The following is a 20,968-nucleotide window of genomic DNA, read 5'->3' as shown; positions in this document are numbered from 1 at the left end:
TTGCCTGTCATTCTCTCTCAAGAGGTCATCATGCAGAGCAGTCAGTGCTGTCTCTGTGCCATGACGGAGCCTGAACCCAAACTGGAATGGGTTGAGGATGTTGGTCTCCTCCATGAGTGCCTGTAGCTGATCAGCCACCACCCTCTCCACTAGCTTGTTTAAAAAAGGAACACTGGTGTCAGGTCTATAGTTATCAATATCATCCACTGCCAAGGATGTTGTGCCTCCTGCAGGATTACAGGAGAACTACATTAACAAGCTGTAAACAAGGCCGTTTAGCCAATTTCCTTCCTTTTCTGTGTGGCCAGTTAAGTGGAAGAGAGTCAGGGAAATCCAAATTCCTTAGTACAACTTCACAGTGAGTGAATTCACATTTATCTTGCTGTGTAGTCACACTCAGAGTTTGTGTTCTACCTTTCATACTGACTTGATACAATTCTTTAATTGTGCATGTGTGTACCATAGCAAAAATGAGAGATACATTCAAAGTCAAGTGTGAAACTGGTTTAAAAATCATCATTTCCCACACTCAACAAAATATTTGGCCACAAACCTCTGCCTGAAATAAAGAAAACAGGTACAACTTTTCCTGTCCCTGTACTCAGAAACTCCTTGTTGAATACCTACATTAGCTAAAACAGGAAATAAATAAATAAATAAATAAATAAATAAATAAATAAATAAATAAATAAATAAATAAATAAATAAATAAATAAATAAATAAAAATAGAGTCCTTTAAAAACTAGTAAGTTCTATGTGAAATATGTCTTCATTGACTAACACCCCCTTTCATAACATGCTGCCTTCTTCAAAAATTTTACTTTTGAAGTGTCAAAAGCCAAAACCTACAAAATATCAATGTGATATTGAAGCTGTGCTTTACCTTCTTCCTCCTTCATTTCGCTGTCTTTTCCCAACATTCCGAATGTTATATAAATGAAAACTCGGAACTAACTGTGTTTAGAATTACACACTGTAGAATAACAATTTCTGCCACCACAGCTAGATGGGAACAGGCAACACTTCCAATAAGGTGGCTTTCAGTTTACATTGGGGATGGTAGGAGGCACTGATGTTCCAAATTGTGTAATGTACTTTACCTTACCTAACCTAACCTAACCTAACCTAACCTAACCTAACCTAACCTAACCTAACCTAACCTAACCACTCAAGCATTAAAGTACACACATGAGCTTTGCAATGAGTTCATGGGAGTCTGAAGGGGGAAAGACAGCAGAAATTTTCCAGAGGTGTCAGAAACCCTGCGGCATAGATGGTTTGTCTTGAAACAGAGTCATTCTTTAGTTAATAGATTACTGTACATCTTAATCAGTACAGTAAATAACTTAGAACAGATAATACAAAGGTTATAAGGTGGCAATTACAGTGGAAATCAAATCTTGGGAAAACAGGAACTATGGCTCTTTTTCTGGTTTGAAAAATTAGACCTCAGAAGACTCATTAGTTAAGTTATCTTCTTCTGATCATAGTATATGTATGAAATATTTTTTTCCATTAGTAATGGTTTGGATAGCCATTGAGAAGCAGATATCCAGAAAAAAGACCATCTGCACTTAAATAGCACCTCTTTTGAATCAGAGCTGCAGCATAGTATAAAGATATGGCTTCTGCAAAATTAAATTTAATGTGCACCTTGTGACATGTTTCAAAATCTCCTCCAAAATGAAGAACAGGCAGGAGTCTATGAATATAGAAAGAGAGAAAATATAAGCCAGTTTAACAGATTTATTAATAAATAAATTTATTTATGCACTGCTTTTCTATATCACCCAGAAAACCCCTAGCTCTCTAGATGGCTCATAAAACAAAGCTTAGAAATGTAATAAAATATAACATAAAAGGTTAAAATCATTATAGATTTTTTTAAATGAAGCAATTTTTTTAAAAAAGATCTAAAGGAGCACAAAGTTCTTAGACTTCTCAGAATTCTTCAGCAGAAGTCATTTCAGCAACCTCATACAGGATGGAAGTTAAATCTACTGAAATTACCTCTCTTTCATTGATTTCAGCAGGAGTTCCATACAGGAGAATTTACTATTAAGCCTGTATCATGTGAAAACATTCGCACATTATACTTCTCCCTGAAAGGAAAGCAAACAAGCCCGTTTCAGCTTAGTAGCTGGCCTCCATACAGATATTCAATTTCACTGAACATTGGCAAGTGGTAGCTCCTGCTGTATCTTAGCTGCTTTTCACACTACAGCGGGGTCAACAAAATTTCAGCAATGACACAATAGAATGTCTGGATCCCAACTGCAAAAGGATCCAGGTACATTTAAATATAGTACTTTTCAAATAAGTACTATAGCATTTTGTTGTGCCCAAATATTTTTTCCCCACCAAGTATAGTAGAGATGAAAAAACTACCCAACAAAGGGAACACTTTAGCAACTTCATCACCTAGAGGTGAAAATTTCCTTAACTGATTGCTACTAATAGTTTCAGGAATCTATTAATAGATCACATTAGTAAAACAAATACCAAATGCCTGGAGTTTGGCTTTATTTAATTCAGTTTCTGAGTTTCACCTAATCAAATAAGTATGTTTTAAAGAATATTTATTCCCTGCTTTTGTCACATACTTTGAAAACATTTCAAAAAAGTGGCCACAAGGACACATACAAAATGTACTTATAGTGAAATATTATATATTTTTATTAAGGTCATAAGGACCAGAAAACATCAGGAATATAATACCTGATTATATTACAGCTTATCTAGCTCCAAACTTTGCCACTTTGCACTTACCCTGGTTTTGTTTTGTTTTTTCAGTGCCAGGAATAGTGTGTATCTTTAAGTCAGTGATGGTGAGCCTTTTTGAACCTGAGTGCCCAAACTGCAACACAAAATCAGCTTATTTATTTCAAAGTGCCAATACTGCAATTAAAACCCAAATGCTGAGGTTTTAGCTTAGAAAAAATGACTGATCCTGCACTGCAAGGGTTAACTGCTTGTGTTTTTTTCCTATGGGCAGTATTAACAAAGAAATACTTACTGGTCCTCCAGTCCCCCATTGGGCTAGACAGGTAATGGTCACCATTGCACCGCTCTGCTGGACCACTGCACCAGCAGAGGGGAGTGCCAAAATCTGGGATCGAAGGACGAGTAAGTATTTCTCGGTGGCAACTTATACCGTTTTTTGCTCCATAAGACACACTATTTCCCAAAAAAAGTATGTGCCTCTTATGGAACAAATACAGTAAAAAAGGGTTCAGCCACCACCACCCAGAAACCTCCCACTGCCATTCTGGGAGGCCTCTGAACTAGCACCAGAGACTGCTTGCTGATTGGACCTCAACATTCTGCACTGCTAGCTCTCCAGGATCTGCTTCTTGCAGCCCACCTGGAAAACCAGCAAGGCTAACGGGCCTATGGCAGCAGGCAGTGAAAACAGCCAAGGACCAAAGGGGAAAGAGTAATTCTAGAAAGACCAGGGGAAACCACATAGTCCCCCACTTAAGCAGTTGATTTTCCCACATTTGGGGAAATCACAGGGGTCAGCACATCCAGAGTGCAATAGATGAGCCTTACCCTGGGAAAACCACTTTTACAATAATGGTATCTCCCCTGCCAGGTATGAGTTGGAATGGCCCCTGAAAATTCTTCCCCTTTCTGTGCCCTATCCCTCAAAGGCATGGTGACCCCCTGGCTGCACCTCCTGATCAGAGCAGGGCTGCACAGCCCCAGTCCTGAAAGAGGCCAAGAGGCTGAATGGTGGTGAACATAAATAAATAAATAAATAAATAAATAAATAAATAAATAAATAAATAAATAAATAAATAAATAAATACATACATACATACATACATACATACATACATACATACATACATACATACATACATACATACATACATACATACATACATACATACATACATACATACATAAATGATTCAAAGCTCTTTTTGGAATGTGTTACTTGCCTCGTACATGTTTTGTAGCTTAAGTCTGAATCTGCTTACACCAAGGTGCCTAAGCTAGAACTACTACTTAACAACAGCCACCTAAATAACAGGGATGCAAACCTAGGAACCAGATCCTGTGGCAAACCCAGATGCTTACCCAGATCCTGACATCTGCCCCAACAACAGTACTACAAATTATTAATCACATTGTGCGTGTTTGTTAGAGAGAGCTGGTGCACAAACTCAGAGATTATAACACGTCATAGCTCTTTGGAGCTGGAATATCTGTCTGTTAAATGCAGACCTTTTTACCTTCCACGGGAATTCAGCGTTGTTATTATTCTTGTTGTTTATATTCCGCCAGATGCAAATGCGGATTTGGCGCTGGGTCATCTGGGCGATGAAATTGGCAACTTGCAAAGTAAATTTCCGGATGCTGTATACATTATTGCAGGAGACTTCAATCATGTAGATCTACGTGCAGTCCTCCCCAAATTCCATCAACATGTAAGGTGTGCTACTAGGGGGCTGAACACCTTAGATAAGGTCTACACGAATATTGCAAATGGATACAGGATATTACAATTGCCACACTTGGGCCAGTCTGACCATATGTCCCTGTTTTTAGCTCCGGAGTATATTCCTCTGAGAAAACAGTCAGGGCCAGTAGTCAAGACAGTGAAAAGCTGGCCAGAGGGAGCAATGGAGCAGTTAAAGGACTGTTTTGAACAAACAAATTGGGAAATTTTTGACCATCCTGATCTGGAAGAACATACAGCTGCAGTGTTAGGGTATATGGCACACTGTATTGACACGGTCACAGTAGATAAACGTATCCGGGTTTATCCCAATCAAAAACCTTGGATGACCGGGAAGGTTAGACGCCTGTTGTATGCTAGAAATAAGGCTTTTAAGTCTGGGGATGATCTAGACTACAGTGCAGCAAGAACGAATTTGAGGAGAGGCATTAAGCAAGCTAAGGCCGAATACAAGAGGAGAATTGAAGACTGCTTTCTCAGCAATAACATGAGGCAAGTTTGGCAGGGGGTTCAACAACTAACAAACTACAAAGCAAAAAAGGTTTCCTCAGGCGGAGGTGTGGAGGTGGCTGAGGAGTTGAACAACTTTTTTGCTCGATTCGAGATCGATCAAACTGAAACTGTTCGTTTGCCATCATTTACTCAGCAGAGTCCCCCCTTCATTGTGAATGAGCAGGATGTGAGACAGACTATGAAAGTGGTTAACTCCAGAAAAGCAGCTGGACCCGACTTAATTCCTGGTCGGGTGGTAAAAGACTGTGCTGATCAGCTAGCCGGGATATGGACTGTAATTTTTAATAGATCCCTGACACTATGCGCAGTTCCTGTCTGTCTCAAGGCTTCCGTCATTGTTCCACTGCCTAAAAAGTTGCCTACAAACAGTCCGAATGACTACAGGCCGGTGGCACTAACTTCAATCTTAATGAAGTGCTTTGAGCAGTTAGTTCGGAAATATATTATCTCCTGCCTTCCTCATCCCTTTGATGGGCTTCAGTTTGCTTATAAAGAAAATAGATCAACCGAGGATGCGATCAATACTGTGCTTTATATGGCTTTATCCCACTTGGAAACACAAGGGAATTATGTAAGAATGCTGTTCGCGGACTTTAGCTCTGCTTTTAACACCATTATACCCCACAGATTAATAGACAAACTTAAAGATCTTGATTTTCCAGATTCTATCTGTCTGTGGATTTTGGATTTTTTAACAAATCGTCCACAAAGGGTTAAACTGAATGACTACATCTCTACTGACAAGATACTCAGCACTGGCACTCCACAAGGCTGTGTCCTTAGTCCACTACTGTTCTCCATTTATTCATCGGATTGCACCAATAACCATCCCAGTAATAGGATTATCAAATTTGCAGACGATACTACACTAGTAGGACTTATCTCTGGGGATGATGAGTCTGCGTATCGGGACGAGGTATTACAGCTATCCCGCTGGTGCAAAAAAAACAATCTTTTATTTAACATCCAAAAAACCAAGGAATTCATAGTGGACTATAGGAAAAAAAGAGCAGACATTCAGCCACTGTATATAGATGGAGTTTGTGTGGAACAGGTGGTTGAATGTAAGTTTCTTGGGACTATCATAACAAATGACCTGACTTGGAGTGCAAACACCGCTGCGTTAATCAGGAAGGCACAACAACGGTTGTATTTTCTAAGGATTCTTAGAAAGCAACAATTGACTGAGAGTTTGTTAATCACCTTCTATCGGAGTTCGATTGAGAGCATATTATCCTACTGTCTCTGTGTATGGTTCACGAGCTGCACAGTGGCAGAGAAAAAGGCAATTCAAAGGGTGATTAAGACGGCCCAAAACATCATTGGCTGTTCACTCCCCTCTTTGGAAGAATTGTATAAGAACAGATGTAAGAGAAAGATATCTAACATACTGAAAGACTCCTCTCATCCGGGATATCAGCTCTTTAAACTATTACCATCAGGAAGGAGATTCAGGGTATTGAAAGCAAGGACAAGCAGATTCAAGAACAGTTTTTACCCAAGTGCAGTATTGAGTTTAAATGTGGGGCCATAGGTTTTTGGTGGATTTTAATTGCTGAGAGAAAACGGGGTATCTATATTTGGATGGTGAAAGTTGTGTATATTTTAACTTTTTTTTGTAGTGTTTTCCAGTTTTACCTTGGGGAAGAGCACCTCATTTCGTTGCACCCACTTGTGAGCGCAATGACAAATAAATTTCTTATGTCTTATGTCTTATGTCTTACATTCTCCATAACATCACAGGTTAATCCTTCTGTTCATTTTGCAAAGTGATACATCTCTCTATATATACAGAGAGATGCGTAGCATCAGTTGTCCTTCTGCATCGTACACAGCATGAACTGACCAGTCTTCAAGTAAAGCAATACATGCACACAAATCTGGCACCAATCTCAGCACCCTAGATTAAACTCTCATTGGCCTTAAAGTAGCCACAGTGGAGCGAAATAATTTTTAGCACAGATTGCAGTGCAAAACAGCAGTTTCATAACATGTCAAGAGGTTGAACTCTATCTCCTAAGGTTTCCACTGGGCAAAGGCGTTTATATAACAGCAGGACTTAGTAAATTCAAATTGCAAGGGTTTCTATAAATCATTATTTTGTGGATGGGCCTCACTTAGCTAATTGATGCTCACTGTACTTTCTGCATTCCATTTTCCTCTGTTTACAAATCATCACCACACCAATGAATTGTTCAGATAGATGTATATGCTTACATATATAACTCAGCATAATATTTCATGCTTCTAATGAAGTGGACTGGAATACAGAAAACATTCCACCTGCTTCTCCTATTCCAGATGTTCTCCACATATGTTGGAACACAACTCCCATCAAAACCATATAGCATAGTTGGGAGACCAGGTTGGGAACAATTGTCTTGCCTTATGCTGTCGTAAATATATTACTCTTCATGGTGCATAAATATTGTATGCTGGATTTACAGCAATACATTAGCAATACTACACTCTAGAAGTAAAAACAGCAGAATCTGACAAGAGGCATGCTAGATCATCCCCAAGGCTGATCTAGTCCAGCATTCTGTCAGCAGAATTGCCAACCACATGCCTGCAAGAAGCCAATAACCAGGGCATGAATCCCATAGCACTCTCTTGCTCATACTTCATAGCAACTAGTTTACTAACTCTCATAGAAGAGAGTATATAGTATAGCTATAATGCATACTGGTCTTTGATAGTATTATTCTTCATGAATTTGATCTTTTTGTAGGCATCCAAGCTGACGGCCATTACCTTCTTCTTCCTTCATTAATGTGTGCATTAATGAATTATGTAGTTTAGAGCGTGATCACACTATGGAACTGTTCCCTGCTTATACACAAGCTGGGTAAAAGTAAAGGTTCCCCTTGACATTTACTCCAGTCATGTCCGTAGGTTGCTCATCCCTGTTTCCAAGCCATAGAGCAAGCGTTTGTCCGAAGACCGTTTCCATGGTCACGTGGCCAGCACAACTAGACACGAAACGCCGTTACCTTCCCACCAAGGTGGTCCCTATTTATCTACTTGCATTTTTATATGCTTTCGAACTGCTAGGTTGGCAGGAGCTGGGACAAGCAACGGGAGCTCACTCCATCATGTGGATTTGATCGGCTGGTCTTCTGACCTTAGCCCGCAGCACCACCACGTCCCTATACACAAGTTAGGTCATAGCTTAATTTTATGGTCATATGATGCATGGCCATTTGCAAGTAATTTTACCAGCTAGCGGTGTAACTGTGGTTCAATCCCCACTTGCCAGGAGGCATCTATTTCTTTGTTCCAGTGGCATTTTGATATAAAGTGGTGCCCCGCTATACGCTTACCCCGCATGATGTTGAAATCGCTTAACGATGACATTTTTGTGATCGCTATTGTGATCGCAAAACAATGGTTCCAATGGGGGGATTTCGCATTACGTTGATTAGGAGCCTGCTTCACAAACCATTTGTTCGCTATACGATGATTTTTCCGGTTCTGCAAAATGGCTTCCCTCCCTTCTCAAAATGGCTGCTTTTTGCAGGGAAGCTTCGCATTACAGCAATTTTGAACAGTTGATCAGCGCTTCTCTATGGGCAATCTTTGCTGGACGATGAAGTAGTTCCCCCATTGGAACACACTGATCGGTTTTCAATGCATTCCAATGTTTTTTTTTTTCGCTTGACGATGATATTGCTTAACAGCGATTTTCCTGGAATGGATTATCGTCATCAAGCGGGGCACCACTGTATTCCTTTACAGTATGGCATGTGTGTATGATCCTATCAATACTTTTTTTAAAGCAAATTAACTGGGAAGGGAGCAGTCTTTATTGCCACATGGCTGCCCTTCTATATAAAAATATATTTATATATTCATTTATTTTTCTGTGGCCGAAATATCAATGCATTGGTAAACTTCTGTCACTAGGTTTAAAGCACAAGCACTCCACCAACTGTCTGGCAAGCGGAACAGTGCTGGTGGGAGGTGCCCGCTCCCTTGAGGCAAGGCATTGCTTCCAAATGCCCCTGTGCAACAGAGGGAATTTTACCCACCAGGAAACATTGCCTGACATATCAATGCATTGCTTTAAAAAAAACCAAAAAAAAAAATAAACTTGAGGGACTTCAGCAGCCCATAAAACAGGAGAGAAAATAAATTGGTATCACACTGTAACCAACCATAATGATTCAAATAAAAGGAAATGAATCAGTAATGTTAAAACACATTGGGAGACTCATCCAGGTATATATACCACATGACTGCAATGCATTACAACAAAAGTATGGAAAGTATTGCTAAAAGTGGTGAATATTTCCCTGATGTATGAACAAGTACTTCCTTCTGTCTGTCCCAAATCTCCCACCATGCAATTTCACTGGATGACCACAGATTCTAGTATTACAAGAAAAGGGAAAATGCCACTCTTGTTTTCTCCATACCATGCATCATTTATATGCATCTGGCTCTCCCCTCACTTGCTTTTTTATCTGGCTTTGCTACCGCTCTTGCATTCAGCTTGATATAAAAGGAAACACCTTGATTAGATCAAATATTTTTCTTTGCTGTTTGTTAACAAATGAGCTATTGAGACCAGAATCCTTAGAAAAGCTAATCTCAAAGCAGTTGCAAAACTTCAAATAGTTTTGCTATTAATAGGAGCCCTAATCTTAAGAGAAAGTGTGTAACAGGCCATGAAGAAAATGGAAGGGTTTCTTTAGGTTATACATGTGACATTAACTGTTTCCTGACCAATCACAACCATGCAATACAGGACAGACTAGAGATGGTACAGAGCAGCTTCCACAGATGAAGAATACAATATATAATAAAAACTAAAATTGGCTTTGAGGATGTGCTTTGTATGGAGCTGTGTATTCTTGCATGGAGACAGTGACTTCAACACAGACAAAGGATAAAAGCATTAAAATGTGGATCTATCACAGGACGACTCAGAAGATGATGGTTGAAGAACTACTAAAAGAAATGAAAAAAAAAACCCAAGAAATCATAAATCTGATAAAATGCAGAAAGCTGTAATAATTAAGTGAGGTAATGAGAAATGGAAAGTACAAATTGTTACTGTGGATAGTTAAAGACAAAATAAATAGGGAAAGAGGTGCAGGAAAGAGAAAAATGTACTGCCTGATGAACATTAGGGACTGGTTTGGCTGTGACATAGTGCCTGAAATGCTGTTGTGCGGTTACACAAACAACAGAACTTTTGGAAGCAAATTACTGTAAGCTAAGAAATCTCCCTAAACATTATCTGTTGCATACTGAGTTGTGTGACTCAGTGTGGAATAGACAATGCATATGGAGATTTCTTAACTAATCACAAATCATGTCAGAAAGTTATGCCATTTGTGTAACTGCACAACAGAATTTCAGCCAATAGCTTTATTAAGAGCTGGTCAAAATAGCTGTACTGACTTCAGGCCTCTAGCAGCAGAAAAAGGAGGGGGAAGAGAGCAGCAGAAACAGAACAGCATTTTCAAGTACTGTACAGGGCAAACCACAGAGAAAGATTATTTTGAAAAAAATGACATCTAGAAGATTTTAAAGGTTTGGAAACCTTACCAGGATGAAATGGTGATGTTAAATAGAAATTTAATACAGTACAGGGACTGAATGTGAAGATATTTTCTCTCTCTCAACTTTAAAGCCTAGGAAACCTCTATCACTTTTTAAAAAGAAAAAGAAAGAAGCATCTATAATGAGAAAACACATGTTTAAGGAGGGGAGAAAATCAGAAAAAGGCCATTTGGTCCCAAAACAGTACAAATGCAAGAGCAGGTGATATCTGAGGAAGATGAATTATCATTGAAAGGTAGCTGTCTGCTGTTTGTTTAAGACATTAAAACAGGAATGCGTAATGGTGGCCTCTCAGAAGTTTTTAGACTGCCTGCTCCCATTTCTCCTCTCTGTAGGCTGTAAGAACATTGGTAAGAGTTGGGTTGTAGGCCAAAAATATCTGGAGGGCCACAACTGCCCACCTTATGCTAAAAGCGGCAAAGCTGAAAGCTTTCATTCAGAAAATGTCAGCATGTTCCAAAAATTGTCCAGTTGAAAGGATCACTGCCCAAAAGAATTAAATTAATCATCATAAAAGACATGACAAAAGCAGAGTTCAGTTATATGTATATACAGAGCCCATAGAAGTTCCTTGGACTAAGATTTTTTAAAAAATACTTTAAGCATTCTCAAGATTTGGGCAAGCTCAAAGGAATATGTGACTTCTTCTTTGAACAGTAGAACCCATAAAATATCATTCATCTCCCTGCCCTCAGCAACAGCAATAAAAATAACAAAGCCTCTTCCGTTTCAAAAGAGTTTTTGCCATGACAGAGGTGCCTGATCCGCAGCATCCCACTTCATGAGATTTCACGGCCCAAACCTGCAAGTAGATCTTTGTGATATCATTGGGAAGAGCAGAGACATTTTTAGGTGGAGAGCAAGGAGGAACTGCTTCAGGGCCACCTGATTGTGGAAGCAGCCATGGGGGGAAATTGGGATAAACTAGTCCAGATCTAGTAGAATCTGGTTTTGCTAGACATTAGCAAAAACCAGGGGGAGGAGACTATTTTTGAGTAGCCGCATAGGCAACAAAATGCTTCAAGAAGCTGTAGCTATTGCCACTATTCCTGCTAGGCTATGCATTCTTCACAACCTTAACTATCACACCCATGAGACGTGGTGAGTTTTTCCAAACCCTATTGCCTCTCCTGAGGCTATAGAAGGCTCACCACCAACCCAAAGGGATTCTCCCCCCCCCCCCAGGCCTATCACTGCTGTTGCCAGGACTGTGCAAGCAGAAATTTGGGAGTTGCGATGCTGGTGCTGCAGTCCCCACTTTGATCCACATAGCACAATGGGCCCATGAACAAACACCCATTTGTGGGAAAGGGTTCAAGTCCTCGTAGGACCCTCCACGCTACAGGTGTAATCTTAATCATGTCTCTATTCTTCCTTTTGAGTTAGAAAAAGGAACAGGTGGAACTACAGGCTGCCTATTACAATTAACATTTACTCTGACTCTTAATTACACAATTTGATGGCGTTAGGCTGTGTTCCCTGTCAGGGTTATTATGAAAGCTGCCACAGTAGATAGAATATGATACATATTCCACAGTCAGAGGCATAGTTGCCTCATTGCAGCCTTCCAAACTTTCATGTCTTTCTAAAAAAGAGGATGATGCAAAGGATAGTGTGAATCTACCTCCTATCCCCACTTTGGTCCCTCATTTATTCAACTAATTTGAAATATATAAATACTCCAGAATTAGGAGCACACAAATCGCTAAAGAAAGGGTTATGTGAGAGTAAGATCCTTGAAAATCTCCAAATAACACCAAAGAAGACATTTTCTTTCAGAACCAGAATGAGTCCCAAGAGTGTCTATAGGATTTTGACCCGGACAAAGTGCCATATAAATATACTAGTATAATTTGTGCACATAACATGTGTCACTACAAGATAGTGAATTAAATCCTGTTGCTTAACCCTAACCCTAAGGGAAGTCATACTATAGTAGCCCCATTGAATCAGTGGGGAATGTGGTAAGTCAACTCCTCTGTAAGTTCCATTGATTCAAACAGGTCTAAAGTTGTTACTTATTACGCTGACCAACAGGATTTCACCCACTGTGTCTACTTGTGCACAATAAAATAATAAATAGCGTATCAGTGGGGGCAAGACACCAACATTGAGTACCAATACTTTTTGGACAACACTGGGAAAATTGTGTAAGAGTCAGAGTGAATGTTAATTCTAATAGGCAGCCTGTAGTTGCACCTGTTCCTTTTTCTAACTCAAAAGCAAGAGTAGGGACATGAACAGTCACCGCCTGTCTTTAATGTTTAATATTTATTAATTTTGAATGTTATTCATTGATTAATTTAATTTACTGTACAGTAGTTGCTTTTTGATCCTTTGTTTATTTTATTTTATGATGTCATATAAATTTGTTATGTTGGTGTTTTATAATTATTATTTGTGTTTTGTTCTCTGTTGTACATTGCCCAGTGTGACCCCAGGCCAGATGGCATGGTATAAAAGTTTAATAAATTAATAAAATAGATGGTTAAAGGGTAGAACCTGGAGGAGGATTTACATTTCAGCATGTCTATTTTAAAGTGGGGAGGGGGGAATTATGGGTTTTTTTTAAAGAAAAAATTGAATACTGCTTATACAATGAGTATTTTGGTCATACTGTTTGTTATGTAGAATTACTTCCACCTGACTTTCAAAAGAGGTGAGAGGAACTGAACAAGAGTAGGATCAATTGGTTTCATCTTAAACATGAAACATACCCAATTAAGCTCACTGGAACTTCTAATCAAACAATATAATTTCTGGTAATGTACAACACCCATTACCAGGCCTGCAATATTAATCTTTCTCTACATGGCCATTAATCCCACTTATTACTGGTCTGCTTCATAGGGTGTACTTCTGAAAATTATAATGCCTAGCATGGTACATAGACAGGTCTCACAGTATTGATTCTCACCATCACTACCACCACTGTTGTTCCTCAGTGGATTTATGGAACTAATAAAACAGCATATCCAAATGTAGATGTTGCTCCTACTTCAGCCACAAGAATTAAGCGAGGATACTTAAGAAGCTTTGGGTTTTTTTCTAAAGGGCTTTTATGTGGCAGATATTGACTAAGATGTTGTAACAATGCTGAGTTTCGATTGCTCTGTGGAGCCAGCCATGTAGAAACAAATCACAAATCTGACAAAATCCCCATTAACTGATTCATTGGAATCTCTTTGCGGTCTGGTTCTGTTGGCCTATGTATAGACCCATGTCTGTTAAAACTCTGCAGTTGGAATTTCTGTTTATCCTTGAATTGCCAAAAAAATGTTTACCTAAAGCAGGAATAGGCAACATGTGTGCAAAAACTGTAGGTGTTCTTGCACTGCATCTCCCATCAACTGTCACCACTACACCCAACAGTAAGAAATGCTGGGCATTGCAGATCAATGACATATATCCTGTTTCCCCCAAAATAAGACCTAACCTGAAAATAGCCCTAGAATGATTTTTGGGGATGCTCATAACATAAGCCCTACCCACAAAATAAGCCCCAGTTAAGTGAAACCCTGCCCTCCACCATTGTGCAGCAACCAGAAGAAGATGATATGACTGTGTTTGAATAACTGTAGATGGTTGTACATGAAAAAAATAAAGCATCCCCTGAAAATAAGCCCTAATTCATTTTTGGAGCAAAAATTAATATAACACCCTGTCTTGTTTTGGGGAAAACAGGGTAGCAGTTGGCACTTTCTCTCTCTTTAACCAAAGTAAAATTATAGGCACATTTGAGGCTACCTGCTCAAGTCTTTTTTTAAAGCACCTGCCAAGAATTTCAAAAGAAGATTTTAAAAATGTTTTCAAATCAAGTAAAGACAGGGTAGAGCTTGGGAAAAGTATGGAGTACAACTCCCAGAATCAATCAATCAATCAATCAATCAATCAATCAATCAATCAATCAATCTATCTATCTATCTATCTATCTATCTATCTATCTATCTATCTATCTATCTATCTATCTATCTATCTATCTATCTATCTATCTATCTATCTATCTATCTATCTATCATCTATCTATCTATCTATCTATCTATCTATCTATCTATCTATCTATCTATCTATCTATCTATCTATCTATCTATCTATCTATCTATCTCATTTCATTTCATTTCAAATATTTTTACCTCGCCTTTCTCCTTAAAAAGGACCCAGAGTACAGTAGCTTACATCATTACGAAAAGATGTAAAGCTAAAATGAATGAATATACAAAGGTATATTACATCATTCAAAACAATAAGAATACAAATATTAAAAAGGAACAAACAAACTTCACTCTGAGAAATAGTAAACAACAGCAATACTAAAAAAACCACATTCAAATCAGCAAGGCACAACAATCTATTTAAAACTCACAGTCATGTAGCCAGTTACTGAGGGAAAGCTTGCATGAAGGGAAAGCATTTTGCACGCTTGTAAAAGGAAAGATGAGACCAATGTGGCCTCCTGTGGAAGGGAGTTCCGAAGTCTGGGAGCAGTAACAGAGAAGGCCGCCTTCTGTGTCCCTACCAATCACACCTGGGAGGGTGGTGGGACCGAGAGAAAAGCCTCTCCTAATGATCTTAACACTGGAGCAGCCTCATATGGTCATTGAGATAGCCTGGATCCATGCCATTTAGGGCTTTATAGGTTAGAACTAACACTTTGAATTGTGCCTGGCAGTAGATCAGCAACCAGTAGAGCTGCTGTAACGGGGGGGGGGGGGGTTATGTAACCAGCCCCCATCAGCAATTTAGTTGTTATCCAGAAAAAGCAACTTTTGTAAACTTTTGGTATATGTGTCCATATCTATTTTGATTTTTGAAAATCAAAATCTTTTGGGTGTCATTTTCATCCATTTGCCTAAAATAAGCCAGAACATATATGGCCCAATTTAACACTCTGTGTTATTACTAATCTAGTGAATTTCTGACCTTTGCCATTTATTTATTTATTTATTGGACTTATATACCGCCCCATAGCGCTACAAGCACTCTCCGGGCGGTTTACAATTTCATTATACAGGCTACACATTGCCCCCCCAGCAAGCTGGGTACTCATTTTACCGACCTCGGAAGGATGGAAGGCTGAGTCAACCTTGAGCCGGCTACTTGGGATTTGAACCCCAGGTCGTGAGCACAGCTTTAGCTGCAGTACAGCGTTTTAACCACTGCGCCACGAGGCTCATCTACGTGGCTAGCCAAAAATCATGGAAGCTTGCCTCTCGGCCACTATACCACATTTGGCTGGTGTTTAGAAGCAAATATTTTCCATTGGGTGGGGAGCAACTTTGCTTGTGCACACACTGGAGTGATGTAACCCTACAAATGGATTGGTAACCCAAGTTAAAGAATACCCATGAATACCGAAGAAAGAAATTCACTGATGTGTAGCAAAGACGGAACAGTGCAATGAACAGTGACTGGGGTCCTGACACATTTGCTTATCTTGCATAAGGATTTTGATACATGTGTCTCAGGACTGAACTGCATTCAGATCCCTCTCATTCATCCCTTCAACCCTTCACCTCAAGCTACAACAATCATAGGGCATAAACAGGGTATGATTTCCTTTTAAGTCCTGTAGCCGCTGTCACCAGCACCAATACTTTTTCAAGGATATTTGATGCTAATGTTATATCACGGCCTGCGTATTTCTTGCCCAAAGCAAATCTCTGAGACAAAACCAACATAAAAAACCTAATGTTCAAATAGAAAGTGGCCGAACTTTCCATACCTACTGAATCCATGGACATTAAACAGCCACTTATTCAATAGAAAAATCATGTAGGATACACAGAACCCCCTTTTTTGTTCAAGTCTAAGTAAATTGTCTAATTGCTGGCAACTCAATTTATGTGTTTCTTAAGCATATATTGTGGTAATGTCCAGTCATCTTTTTGGGGGAGAGGGTGGTGGTTAATTTTATACTGGATCATTCTCTGATTTTTGTCAGTACTTATCTGCATTTAAATAATTTGCTTATTTCCTGGAGCTTTATAAGTTGCAAGATCCTTGATCCATTCAAGGACAGGAGGTGAGTGTTTTGTTTCCCATATAAATCTTTAGGTCATAGTGAGAGCACAGAGAACCCATTTTGCTGGCTAGTGAGTGGTATGTGTATATATACTGTATATAAACTCCTGGATTCATCCCTAAGCTTGGATGCCCAGTTCTCGGCAATGCCAGGAGTGCATTTGTACAGCTAAAGCTGGTGTGCCACCTGCGCCCTTTCCTTGAGATGTCAGATCTGGCTACAGTGACACATGCCTTAGTTACATCCTATTTGGATTACCGTAATACGCTCTATGTGGGGCTGCCTTTGAAGACGGTTCAGAAACTTCAGCTGGTGCAAAACTCTGCAGCCAGACTACTGACTGGGGCCGGCTACAGAGAGCATATAACGCATCTGTTACAAGAACTGCACTGGCTACCAGTCCGTTTCCAGGCCCAATTCCAAGTGCTGGTCATTACCTATAAAGCCCTATACAGCTTAGGTTGAGGCTACCTGGAGGACCATATCTCCCTATATGCATCTTTGTTAAGATGCAAGCAGTGCAAAGTCTGAATGAGCGAAACAGTAAGCTTTAAAGTAAACAATTCTGTTGGGAGGAACTTAAATACAGACATGTGCAAACAACAATACTGATTGAAATATAGGGATGGGGAATATTTGGACTCTGACAAATATAGCCCTAGGAGCTCTCCATCCAGTCACAGCTTAATTCCTTTTAATATTTGGTGATTAAAAGATATAAAATGCACCCTCTGCAGAGAAACCTGTGCATTTTGCAGGTGCTTTACATTTTGCCCCATGAAACTGAGAACTGCAGGCAAGTTGTAAGCTATTGTGTGGAAGTGAAATGTGCATTTTACAGGATGTACACTTGTTATGCTTGGTGAGAAAATTGGTAGGGTAGGAATTTCACCTGGCTATGCCTGTTACTGTGGCCATTCCCATTCCACTATCATACCATGCTCTGCCCTTCCCCAAGACCCTTTTCAGATTGTGGTCCATGGCCAATGGCTGTGAACTAAAATGCAGTGCTGTACAGCAGCAGTTACATATTTTGGCATAAGATACTCCAATAATATACCAACGTGGTATAATGGATAGAGTGGTGGACTAGGACTCTGGAGAGCAGGGTTCAAATCCTTGCCTGACCATGGAAACTCACTGGGAGGAGTAGAACTAGTAAATCCATTCCTTAAATATCCCACTTACTTTGAAAACCCTGTTAGGGTCACTATAAGTCAGTTCCAGCTTGAAGCAACAACTCCAGTCATACAAAGATGGGGACGTGCAGTCTTCCAAATGTTGACGGACTACAACGCCATCATCCCTGACCATTGCCTATGGGATTGTAACTAACAGAAGTTGGAGTATAACAATATTTGGAGCACTAGCACTTTCCTATTTTTCCCCATACTATGTTATATTCTTGTTTTCTAAGTAATGTAAATAGACTGAAGTCGCAACATTAGTGAAAATAATAATAAATCAAACACATTTACCTCAAGGAATTGAGGGTTGCTCAGACATGTCTTTGTCAGCAGATCACAGCATTCAGATAGAAGGGCATCTGTAAGAAAACAAACATAACATGTTTCTTAAAAGAGATATTTAAGCAGAACTGGAATTACTGCCAGTTTTGTGATGGAACAGCAAAGGAATCTTAACCTTGTCTGCACTTGATTTGCTGGTCTTCTTTTAGTTGTGTCATATCGAAGTTCATAAGGAATGGCTGAGGAAGCTGATTATGTTTAGTCAGGAAAAGAGAGGCGATAGAATAATTCAAGTATTTGAAGGGATATTACATAGATTGCGGAAACTTTTTGTTTTCAGCTCAGGAGTACTGGACCAGAAGAAATGGATTCAAGTTATGAAAAAGGAGATTTTGACCAAACATTAGCAAGAACTTCCTAACAGTGACAGCCATTTGACAATAAAATCAGCTGCCTTGGAGGGTGGTGGGCTTACCCTTGCTGAGGATTTTTAAATGGAAGTTGGCTGAGATTGGCTGGCCACCTATAAGGGATGCTTTAGCTGTGAATTCCCTGTGCTGGCAGGGAGTTGATGACTCTTGGGGTCCCTTGCAGCTCTACAATTCTGATTCTATGTATCCATTACTTTCAGAATGCTAACTTCTCAATGAACCACAAAATAATTCTGAGACCTATTAAGTTGTCCAATCCTTTTCCAGGAGGATTGACTGAACTTCACTAGGGTCATAACGTAAATAAAAGGTGAACAAATCTGCTTCTTCTTCATTCATGTCCAAAGCAACCAATGGTGCTTTTAGAGTCGAACAATCAGACAACAGGGTGTTGTCATTGCTAATTATTTTCCATTTTACCATCTAAAGCTGAAATTTCTAAGAAGGCAGCCATCTTAGGTTGTTACATCACCAAAATCTGAAGCACTTTGAGCGACCAGGCTTAATATCTATGAGACTTCTGCCAGTTCTAAGACAACACTAGTGTTATGACTCATGGCTGTGAGCAATTTGAAGAAGCAAATGCCAGACTGAATTATGGCTACACTTTCATAAAAGCAGTAGGGCTTCTGTTGCTTTAAGAGAGATGAATACAATACACTTCCTTTATTGCTGCTTCTGTCACACAGGCACTTCAGATCACATGGAGGAGAAACACACTATTCTACTCATACTTTCTGTGTTAGATCCAGTGTGACTTATCTTAATGTGCAGGAAGTGGGAGGACCAACAACTTTACTGAATTACAGTGGTAAGAAATTTTCAGGGTGGCAGCGGCAACCATATTAATCTATTGCAGGAAAAAAGGCCGACAATTGTTATTTCACATATGTTTTCACAGACTGCAGTCACTTCATCAGAAGCAATTAAGTACACTGCCAGTATGGAAGCTTAAGTCATAAACGGTTCTGACAGTTTGTGTGTGTTCTGAAACATTTCCAGAATTGTTAAGAGTAGAAAAAAGAAAATTTCCACAGATATTATTGAATTTGTCACTTAAATAACTGAGGGTTATTTCTCATGATCGGTTCAGCAGAGCTCCATTTGTTTGTTGCTTGGTCTCAAAATATCTCCAAAACAGTAAGAACTGGAAATACATTTTTGCCCAGATGTTAGTGACTGTCAAATTGAAATAATATATTGGCTATATTTCAAGACTCAGTTTCTCCAGAGTCCTTTTTGTTTCTGTGTTTCTCCTGAAAGATCTCCAGATTAGCAGGTGTCAGAAACACCAAGGTTTGCTTGCATACTGCAGACTTCCTGACAGAAATACAGTACTATACCTGTGGGGAATCAGTTCCACAATCTACTGTGGATGCCTGAAACTGCGGATATGAGGAAATCTTCTATACAGCAGACAGGTTTGATTAAAGTACAGAAATAAGACCAATTGGAAAAGAAGCACAAAAAACCCTTGGATAACAATGGAGAAAAATTAAGTAGGTGATACTCAAAGGAAAGTGTTTTCTATATTTTTAGACATAAAAACAACTCCAGACTCTTTTTTTTAAAAAAAGCCCACTATATGGGTACCATGAAACTTTGATCTGCACACAACTAATGGCTTTTTTTCCTCCATGCAGTTCGCATTCCACAAGTTAAAAGATAATTGGAATAGCTAGCATAAGTCAGCACATTCTGTGAGCTCAGCTGGCAATTTCAGGTTGCTGAATAATTGATATATCTAATGGTTTCTCTATTAAATCTAGTTCTTTTCCAGATTACATGTTTCTTCATATGCTCCCCTACTTTTTTTGAGCTCCCATACCAGAATAAAATTAAAAAGTATGTTACCCAAATAATCAAGTATCAGTTTCATTGATCATGAATGTAGCTTTCAGTGGGCTTGAAAAGTTGTACCACATTGACTATAATTAATAAGGAAAAGGTAGGCAGGTGCTGAACTTTTCTGTCATTTCTTTATTGATTCCATTTTTAAATCCGACTTTTGTAACATAGTAACACTACAACCATTTTAAAACAACCTCAAGCTGTTTCCCTTTCTTATTGAAGAATTATTTTATTTCAACAAATGGATGTTTGAGTCTGCAGAGTACGGGCTGAAATCCTGTTCTGTAACTTATACCACTGAAAGCTGGTGATGTCATCAGCCAATGATTTCTCATAAATAAAAGTCTTCTGACTCCCAGCCTCTCCCCCTCCCCAAAGAAGTTTGCAAGGCTCTCATGAGATCCCTTTTGTCTTGGGGAAGCTCTTGGTGGCTGCAAGATGGGGAGGAGTTGTTAATGTCTGAAAATCATCACTGCCAGGATAATCTGATTGCTGGCACCAATTTTTGGAAATGATGAAAGGAATCCCATGGGAACCTTGCAACCTTCGGGGTGAAGAATCAGAAAATTTTTATTTCTGAAAAATTACTGTGATTGATGACATCACCCTTAGATGGCATAAGTTACAAAGCAGAATTTGTAT

At 39.3% G+C, this 20,968-nt stretch overlaps 1 protein-coding gene and 1 pseudogene across 3 annotated transcripts in view; both read right to left on the bottom strand.

Moving 5' to 3' along the window:
* The window catches only part of SLC16A12 (solute carrier family 16 member 12), a 64,780-nt gene that overhangs the window by 25,147 nt on the left and 18,665 nt on the right, over nt 1-20,968 (bottom strand). The window contains exons 2-5 of one of the 3 annotated variants that reach the window (XM_020803218.3): nt 18,054-18,121; nt 2,771-2,858; nt 2,012-2,103; nt 1,655-1,703 (exon numbers count right to left, since the gene is read on the bottom strand). The gene's annotated coding sequence lies outside the window, so the exon portion shown is untranslated. The remainder of the gene's footprint in view (nt 1-1,654; nt 1,704-2,011; nt 2,104-2,770; nt 2,859-18,053; nt 18,122-20,968) is intronic. The other 2 variants (XM_020803225.3, XM_020803227.3) reach the window with 2 other exon arrangements.
* Nucleotides 3,454-3,604, bottom strand: LOC140706137 (U1 spliceosomal RNA; annotated as a pseudogene).

This window comes from Pogona vitticeps, chromosome 3 (genome assembly GCF_051106095.1).
Source record: "Pogona vitticeps strain Pit_001003342236 chromosome 3, PviZW2.1, whole genome shotgun sequence".
Classification (NCBI taxonomy): Eukaryota; Metazoa; Chordata; class Lepidosauria; order Squamata; family Agamidae; genus Pogona; species Pogona vitticeps.
The sequence above is the reverse complement of the archived record's forward strand: the minus strand, read 5'-3'. Positions and strand labels throughout refer to the sequence as shown.